This window comes from Cupressus sempervirens, chromosome 10 (assembly GCF_028749045.1).
Source record: "Cupressus sempervirens isolate cs-2001-9-10 chromosome 10, ASM2874904v1, whole genome shotgun sequence".
Classification (NCBI taxonomy): domain Eukaryota; kingdom Viridiplantae; phylum Streptophyta; class Pinopsida; order Cupressales; family Cupressaceae; genus Cupressus; species Cupressus sempervirens.
The window spans coordinates 920,345,031-920,355,495 of NC_143127.1; positions in this window are offsets into that span (position 1 = coordinate 920,345,031).

Genomic DNA, 10,465 nt, shown 5'->3' on the forward strand with positions numbered 1-10,465 from the left:
TGGATCCATGTTAAGAGGACTCTCAAAAAGATAAAAATAAAAATTTCAAGAAAGATCAAGATGTCACCCCTCCATATTTTATGTCTTATCCACCTTGTAAGCATGATGAAGACACTACTTCCACTACTTCCCTTGAGCTTACTAAAAATTGTGAACAAAGTTCTATGCCTCTTTTATCCAAAGAAACTTGTCAAGATCAAAGAATCCATTCTTGTTCTTCTTCTCCATATTCACTTCAAAATTATGCTCAAGCTTCAAACAATCCTATTAAAGATACTCATGAGTCTATTGATGGCCTTGGTCACATTGCTCACTCTAAAGATGCTAATATCCCTATTCACTATCCCTTTGCATCTCCTAAATCTATCATTGGTCCTTATCTATCAAAGATAAATCCTTGAAACCTTCCATCTATATTGGGACCTTATGTTCCTCCATATCCTACTTTCACTTCTATCTCATCTCCTAGCTCTCCTATCATACCTCAAGATTAGCAAAGAAACTCATCCTTGATGAATTCTCATTCATCTATCCATATGAACTAGTTGTATAATCCTTATTCATCCACAAATCTCAAGTCTTTTGAAAGTAATTTGGATGATCAAATTAAGAACAAACACAAGAATCCATTGAAAAATGAATATCACTATGTCCCATCTAATTGACATGTGAATAAAAAGAAAGAACAATTATTCAAGAGACCACAAAGGTCTACTACCCAAACAGCTAAATCAAAACAAATATGGGTTCCTAAATCCATCATTAAAGAAATGTGTTCTAAAGCATCCAAAGGAAAAGAAAAATCTAAAGCTATATGGATTCCCAAGTCTTTTTTGAAAGACTTGAATATTGAAAATACTTCAAAATTGGCATTCAAGCTTCCAAAGGCTTCTACTCCATCTTCTTCCAAAAATATTCCTAAAAAGCTTCCAAAGACTTCCACTCCATCTCCTTCCAAATTTCTCTTACTTCCTCATACATCTAAACCTCAAACTAGTTCGTCCATGATTACTCCATCATTTTGCAACCCTTCAAGTTGTGTATCAATGTTGATCTTTCGTACTTTCTTACCTACCCTCATACAATATTTTGAAGTAGACACTTACCTACTATCCTTATTCCATTTATCTTTCCAAGGCATAAAAATTTGTCCTCCATATACATTATTTTCCATCTCCTTTTCATCACCCTATTAGCATCTTTGAGCATACTTGTTTATGGACTTGGCTTGTCATGACTCATCTTTCCTATAGGAGCACTATTCAAATTGAAAAATGCCTAACTTCTTCCAAAAAATTCAAAAAAAAAATTTGAAAAAAAAAAAGAATGAAAATTTTGAAAATGTGCCTTGGTGAAAACCCGGTAATCAGGGCACCTTGGTAGCAAAAGTAAAGAGAAATAAATTTTTCCTATGGTGAAATTCACTCCCTTGTGGCACCTTGGATAAGTACCATGATGAAAACCTACCAAATAGGCATCATGTGTAGGCATTCCCTAATCCATCTATCCCATATTTCCTCTTTGATCTTGAAAATGTTGACCTATAGACAAACATTTGGCTATCTTGTGAGCTATCTTATGATCTTGTTTTCATTCCTTTCATATTTAGCCTTCATATCTATTTTCTTCATTCATTCTATTCTTTCGCTATCCTTTTCACATTTACCCCTTTGGTCTTGATCTAATAAAAAGAGTAAAATACAATGCTATGAAGCCTCTTGACATGTCTACTCTTTTGGATTGTATCTTTCCCACTTTTTACATTATGCTTTCGTGAAGTATCCTATGTTGGCCTTTCATTTCTTGTCCAAATGTGCTTTACATTATAATTTTTCTCTAGCTTGGGTACTCTTGAGGAGTCAATCCTTGAAGATCACTTTCACTTGCTTCATACACTCCTTGTCTATCCATCATATCCACTAGCTTGTTGCTCCATCATGTCCTCTACCTTGCTAGACATTGGGATTAAACGATGTTCTCTTGCTTGGAATTGATGCCCATTCTATTTGAGGGCACCTTTATACATATTTATTGATTAGGAAAAAAAAATTTAAAATTATATATTTCAAAAATCCAAAAAAAATGATATATTTCAAAAATACAAAAAATGATATATTTTAAAGATCCCAAAAAATGATATACTGTCAAAATTCTAAAAATTGGAAAATGTCCTAAAAAAAATGATCATCTTAGTAATAAGTGTTTTGATGTATCTTCAAAAAATTATATATTCCGAAAAAAAAAAAAAAATCCAAGTGGTGAAAACCTAGAAAAAGGCGCCACTTGAGGCCTTTGCACCCTTATTTCTTAGCAGTGTGTCCTCGACACTTAGCCTTTCTCCATCATGCCTTGTCCTTGTTGCCTTGGTTTGAAATTGGGCTTTGTCTAGGGAGGCATAACTATGTTAGGTTTGGTCTCTTGGATGTGTTAGTCTATAGAACACCTTGCAAACAGTGTTTTTCAATACCACCCCAATTGTATTTTTCAATAGAACCCCTGACATCGAGTGCTTTTCAACACTTATCAATTTAGTCTTACCCAATTTCGTCATGTGATCTTACCTCCTTGCAAGCATTTGATCCTTATCCTCTAAACTCGGTATCAATTAACACAATTAAATTTTTAAACACAAATACTTAATGCTTGACTTATGTCATGAACTTTTCTTTGCATGTTGACCGCTATTGATTTTTTTTGAGTGTCTATCTCTCCAGGATGCATAGCTAGAGGACTTGGGGCATGGGACATGTTTTATTTATTTTCTACTGGTGGGTGTGGTCTTGAAATTCTAGAGTGTCTCTTGTTCTCCTCTTAAAACACTTAGGAGATTTGAGGCATCATGCTTGACTGTTTTTGCACAACCGTTCTTATGATCATCCTGCCATCTATGCCTTGATGTGAGCATAGTTTTGCTACATTAAATTGGGACATCGAAGTCATCTTGACCTTTATGTCATTGATGCTTATGTTAGAATCTTTCCACATTCCAGTCTGATATAAATCACATTCATATCTTCATAGTTGTGTTTGTGACTAGTGATGATTGTGTGATTTTTCAATGTCTGTTAATAATGGCCCAATGATGAAAATAAGTTCATTTACATTCTCTAATGAATGATGAACACAAAATCCTATGTTACAGTTGCTCTATTGCAAGTACACCTTTGCATTTTTATGTAGCTTGCATTATTAGACTTCATGTTAGTTTGCAGTTTTAGGCTGCATTATACGTTTGAAAAGGTTTTCCCTTCATCTTTATTGTAGAATTTTAATCAACTATGGTCATATTTGATCTTCATTTCCTTATCTTCTTTTTTGATCTCAATCAAAATTTCTATCTTAAATAGTTGATTGATTTTGTGGCATTCTATTTCTTAGAGAAAAGTATATTTTTTTCTTTTTGTTTCTTTCCATATCTTCCAAACTTCTATCTTCCATTTTCTTTTACCCCACTTCTTTTCTTCTAATTCACCTTTGGTGCATAATATTTCATGCTTGATGATCTACCTTAGTTTTTTGATTCTTACATCTTTCATCTTACGTCAAGAACTTTATTTTTTATTCGATTTGATCAAATTGATCAATTTGTTATTTCTCCTCTCTCATTTCAATTTTAATCATGAGGGGGCAATACTTATCAAACCTCAATCCTTGATTCAATTTTATCAATTTTATCCTCAACTTTTTTAAGTCAAAATTTATTTGTATTCTTTTTCCTAATGTGTTCTCGAATTGACCACACATCTGAGTTGTTTTGTGATCCCAAAAATTGATCTCACACTTCAATTTATTTCACCGACTACATGTGTTCCCAAATCAATCACATATTAATCAAAAAGGGGCAAATGTATGCACCCTAAAAGGTTCATCTAGACTATGGGCCCCCATTATTCAATTTATTAATTTTCTGGATCAATGGTTTACAAAGTTTTATTAAATCAATTCAAATCAATTTTCTTGATCAATTTTGATTATTTATTTTTCTAAAGTTGATCATTTTATCGTAAGTCTTATTTAATTAAAATAAAATCTCTCTTTTAATTAAATAAAATAAGTCCCCATTTAATTAAAAGAAAATCTCTCTTTTAATTAAATAATTCATCCATGTTTAATTAATTAAGAGAAAAACCCCTCTTCTAATTTAATTAAATATTTCTTATTTAATTTTAAAAAAATTCTCTTTAAATTAAATAAACTACCATCTAAAAGAGGAAAAAATAATTAAAAATTAAAAATTCTTCTACACTTAAATGCACATATTTTTAAGTGGGATTCCATTTAATTCTTTTCCTATTTTCTCATTGGTGGATCTTTATTTCACCCAAATCATTCTTTCTCCACCCTTGATTAAATTTTTTTGCCTCTTAATCTTGATCATCCAATCTTCTTTATAAGGGAGAGCCCTCTCCTCGTTTTATACACACGCTTTAGGCTATTGTTATGCTACAAGTTTGGAGAGAAATTTTTGAAGAAGTTTGCATACTAAAACTTTTTGTGGAGAACTTCTATTTTCTTGTCTTTTTCTCTTATGCATCCATGGTTTCCATCATGAGGTTTCATCTTTGCATTTTCATATTAGCTTAGATCTTTCTTTCATAGACTAGAGCTTGCATTCATGGATTAGATCTTGCATTGTTTTAAATTGTTATCATATAGATTAGTTTTAATCTTCATTTGCATTCATATTTTGATCTTTGAATCTCTTGTTTTATGATGTACTTGCATGGGCACAAACTAGGTCAAATTGAGGGCCTCCATTACAAACCCTTGCACTCCATGAATAGAGAGCTATGAGCCACCATTCGAGACCTCATTCTTGAGCAATCTTGGATATAATGACTCATAGAAGTGTGCTCACACTACAAGCTACTAAAAAAAGGTAACTATTTTCTTGAGCAAGTAAATATTTTCATAGAAAAGTTGCATTGTTAGATAGTTTTATTAGGTAGAGTTCTCTTTGTTTTAATAAGTATGTTTATACAAGTTTGCTTTTTTTAACTAGATTTTCTTTGCATTAGTTGTGTCATCCTTTTTTAATCTTTCTATTTTATGTCACTTCACTCTATAGCCCAATGGAGTAAATGAAGGCACTTAGAGGCGTGGATTATACATTCCTCATTATTTCTAAGAACATTGAGGTACACGCTCTAGCTAGAGCCAACTCTTGTCCTCAATTTTTACCTCACAAAATTGTTGCAACCTTATGCGATTTTCTCATGGATTTGAATGTGAATCCTCTTTGTTTAACATATTGGTAAATTGTATGAATGCAATTTTTAATCCCTTAATTTTTCAATATGCAACTTTATTCATGTCTTCCTTTTGAAGGTTTACATCAAGTTGAATCCCCAAATATTTATAAGAAAGAGTTTTTCTTCTTTTACTTCAAACACTTATTTTTGGTAAACTTTCATGTCTTTTCTTTATTTTTCTTTTTGTTGTAAATAATTTTGAGTAGTTTTTGGCTTATGTAATAGTCCTTGAAGTTCTTCTCATTCCAAGTTAATAGAGTTGTCTAACTCAAGTTATAAAGGAAAAGGTTGGGTTTCTTGGGACGACAACACATCTTGTTAAAAATCCTCTAAAAGTAGTATTTTTATTTGCAAATTCACATAATAAAATTATTTCTAATATCTAAAGTAAATTTTGACATCCATTTTGAAATTTCAGCTCATTTTGAGCTAATATGACCATAGTTTTTAATGTTTTATGAAAATTAATCTTTTTAATTCTAGTTACTTTATTCAAAACTGTAATTAATTATTAAATTTTATTACATGGGAGATTTTAAATGCATAAGGGTGGATTTTTTTATCCCTCATTGCATATCGTTGGCATGAGAGCCACCTTTTAATACCCACTGCCAATAAAATATAAGTCATGCATACATGTAAAAAATACTTATTTTGGATTTTTTACATGTAAAGCATCGTTACATGTAAAAAAATCATGTATATTTTACATGTAAAAAATCACTTATTTTGGATTTTTTAGCAAAAATGAGATCTTGCAGCAAAGGATCATAAAATTCATCACTAAAATTCAATCATCTTTGCTTCTAATAGTGACATTTTTTACATGAAATATCTCAAGGATCATTCTTGGCACATCAAAAGTGTAGATTTGAAAGGTTTTTTATTCACATTGCAACTCATTTAGGGTATGTATTTGCACAAAAATACCCCATGTTTGATCATTTTTGCCCACCAAATCTTCAACTTATTGCCTCATGGTAAGTTCTAAGGCATTATTTTCCATTTTCTTGTTTAGAATTATTTTCAAGCTCCATATGATGTCTTGCGTGTCAATTTTAATATGCATTACATATAGCATATTGCTTGGTCAAAATGGTTGTTATTATGATGCATTTTTAATCTCCAACTTCCTACACTTGGCAAGCTATGAATTTTGACTCCAAAATGCATTCATTTTTCTAAGATTGAGTCAAGCTTCGAAGTCTATTTAACTCTCATTTATGTAATAATTCTAGCTATGAAAATCTCATTGGATTCTATTTTAGATTTTACATTAGAGACTAAAATTCCTCTACCTTTGATTCTTGATAGAAAGAGGTTAATTTCTTGTAAAATTTCATAGGGCAAAGTTGTATATATGTGTTCTTAAATTTTTGTTTGCAAATCATTTCATTTCATTTTTAAATTTACATTTTTTTTTATATAATATGTCATCCTTCTATTTTTTGTCTTGTTTCTCTAAGTTGCATCTAAGTGCTTGATCTTGCTCTCATATGCAATTGGGATCAAAAAACTCATTCTTGAATGAAATTACAAAAGAAAGCAAGCTCACCCTACAACATGCTAAAAACCCACCTTCTCACTTGCACATGCTTCATCTACACTTGTTATATCACTGCCATATGACTTAAAATTCATACCGGTGGTTACTTTTGCATGTACCTACGATGAAACCATAATAATTTGTTATAAGTACGTAGATGTTATGTTGTCAATTTACCGTGCATTTTCCCTACATAAAGTTTGTTGTCTAAATATGCTATCATCCTCCAAAAACCAATTTTTGGGTTTTCTCCACCACACAAGCACACATTTTAAACATTTTGAGCTCAAATGCATATGTCCACTTGTTGTCCCCAAATGTTTACAGTCATCCTCCATATGCAATGCTCTCAAGAAAAGCCCATTTTTTAGTGTTCCTCACATGTGAAGAGTTGGTTTTGCAATTCAAATACACAAAGAAGAAGGAGAGACACAAGGCAAAAATGATCACATAATGGAGCATACAAGGAGGTGAAAGAATAATTAGAAGCATAAAACTTCAAGACAAAAATGGTCAAGGAACACTCGACAGAACAATCGAGGATGCATATTCATATTTCGGTTCAAGATGCTTCCACCAAATCTAGGCATGTTATTCAAAAATCATTCCTTCAACAACATGAAGACCAAAAAATATGATGTAATATATTGTTAGGTAGTCATGATATTCTCATCATGTATTTGTAATTATAATATGCAATGAAAAAATAAATAATCATCTTTTGGCGAGGGAAGAAAATTCTATCACTTCGTATTATACACTCTAAGACTTTGTGCTTCAATGTAAATTAAATTGCTTTCACTATTATGTGACGAAATTTTCTTCTGTTGATTGTGAGTTTAATGCTTTAGTTCAAGAGAAATTTAGATTCAATTGCATACACTTTGAGTTGCATATTGCATTCAATGCTAATTTGAACTTTTGAAGACTTTGTGCTATAGAAGGACAAATTGTGATACATAGTAGTGGGTGAAATTACTTAGAGATGGAGACTTTGGGCTTCAATTGCAAGTTTATTTTATTAAATTTGAGACTATCCAGTAAGAAACTATGTCTTACTAGTTATTTTTCTTGAATCCACATGCAACAAACGCATGAGACTTTGGGTTCTTGATTTTGTTTCACAAAATATAAAAGGGGTTGTTGCACCTAGTATTATTCTTACATCAATTCCAAGGTCATTGGTATTATCATAGCAATAGGGCATTTTTTGTTAAGTTGAAAAGTAGTTGTATGCAAATCATTCTTGAAAAAATAGGAATGATTAAGAGAATCACCATTTTTTGTAACTTTGGTTAAGTTCCTATTGAAGCTACCTACAATAAGAAGGGAGCCTCTGCTATTGCTGAAAGGAGAGAGAAACCTCATGACATGTTACGGAAAGCCACATAAGTGTTGGTCATAATGACTGACAAAAAAATTAGCCAACATTTCTTCCTTTAATAATGACTCCCCTCTAGATGATACACATACTACAAATCTCGAATATGCTCTTGTTGTAGTATCGCCTACATAGTCCGTATGGATTCTATTCTTCTTACTAAAAGTACAACCCCCTTTTGTGTGTGGACCCTCTTCCATTCGTTATTTATGTGCTGCTTCAATCTTTGATTGATGATGTGTAGTCTTTTTAATACTTTAACACTTGCATTCATAGTTTTTCACATAGGGTTTCACCACTTGCTCCCATTTGTGGTGAGGATCCTAGTCATAGTATCACTTGGATAGTTATCTAAACATTATAGGGAAACCTGTTTTTTGTGTAGCGTTCTCCTCCATGACATTTGAGGTAAACTACTAGCTTTGTTAGTGTGTCATTTATGGTGTATCCTTCTATTAAGCAATGCCTTTATTGTTAATGTGTTTCTTATCTCTGCTAATATATATGAGTTGTGGTTGCATAAGGGATAACACTTGTTTTTGTTACTTTCTATATAACAAGGTGTAATGGTTTGCAAACCCACCATTAATGTATATTATGTAAAGAATTTGTGTGCGACATGAAGCAACATACATGAAAATCATTCAAGAAGGTGACAATACTATGTTTAGTTTCAAAAAGAACTAGTTCCTCCTTGATGTGTCATAGTTATGAGGGTTAAGACAACTAGAGTCTTCTTAGAGTAAGAATGACTGTTCCATGCACTTTAAGTATTGGAAAACCTTGACAGTAAAGGCTTTGAAAATATAATATGAATTTGGTGATAATATGGTTGAGTCATGTGTTTCTATTATTGAATTTATCATTATAAATATTTCTTTTTGAGTTCTTATAAAATATCACACATACATTATTCTTTTTATTTATAACTCTTGCCATGGACTCATGGGTTTATAATGTACTCAAGGGTCTAAAGAGTTCGATTGGTAACCAGCAAGGTCAATTGGATGAGGAGGTCAATGAGAGGAAGGAACTTGAAGCCAAAGTTGATAACATTCCAAACAAGCTCATGGTATATGAGGGCAACCTTCATCAATTGCTTAATTCCAATGAGCAAAGCACAGAGAATGTTACTTCTAGCCTTGTTGAGGTTGCAGCCAAGTTGGGGAAAGGGACTATTAAGGAGGTTGTTGTCAAAGGTTCTCATACTGTTGGGGCTATATTTGGTAGTTCGAGTAAGCACATGTGGGCCACTACTAGGAAATCTACTCCTATTACTACTACTACCTTTGTGAGAGATATTGTTGAGGAGGTTGTTTATATGGGAAAGCTTTGGCTAATATCCTGAAGGAGTTGGACTTGCTTCCGTTCTGTTGGTCTTTATTTATTTTTTCCTATTGATTGGTTGCTAGTTTTCCTACTAGTTTTTGTTCTTTCCATCAAATGGTTTTGGTCTTTAGGGCTCCTTTGGGGATATATTGGACTTTATTTCTTATATGTTGTATTATGATGTGTGGTGTTTCAAGTCCACTCAAAACTTGTTTTTGACCCTTTGGAGGTTATTGTAGTAGCTTTTGAATATCTTTTGTTCTCTGATGTAAGGGGTTTTGGGTCCCGTCAAAACTTGTTTTTACCTTAATCCAAAACATTACATATAAAATATTATGTGAACTCGATTATTAACCACTATATTAATTCTACAACAAATACTTAGTTAACATTCAAAGAAATGTAATAGTGCATTGATCATGACATAATAGATGAAAACAAGTTCATAACAAGAGCTCTAAAGACCATAATTTGATCACACAGACCTGCAGGCAAGTTATCATACGTATATATGGAATTTCAGATGTTTGGCCTTATTCTCCAACACTCGCTACCCAATCTCCATTGAGTTTCACATGATTTTCTCCAATTTGAATCTACATATTGCCCACAGCCGGTCCTTTATAGACTCTAATTCTGATCCTGCTATCACTCTCCATAATATCCAGGTTCAACTCCAAAAGTTTTAAGACCCCGTTCTGATTTCCAAGCACCCTTGGAAGGATATGTTGCCAATGCTTCCTCTGCGATACTTTTCCAAAGATGGTTTTGCCATGCTAATTGTTTTCTGATTTTCTCTCTCGGCAGCAGTAGACGTGGCTGGTCAATTTTCAGCCTACAAGGAGCATATTGGATCTGTATGTGGCTTTTTTTAACTCCATCTACAGTGGGCTCCTGCTGCAACTTGTTCAATCAATATAACTAGTCCTTTTTCTTCTGTATTACTTCTTTCAGCAG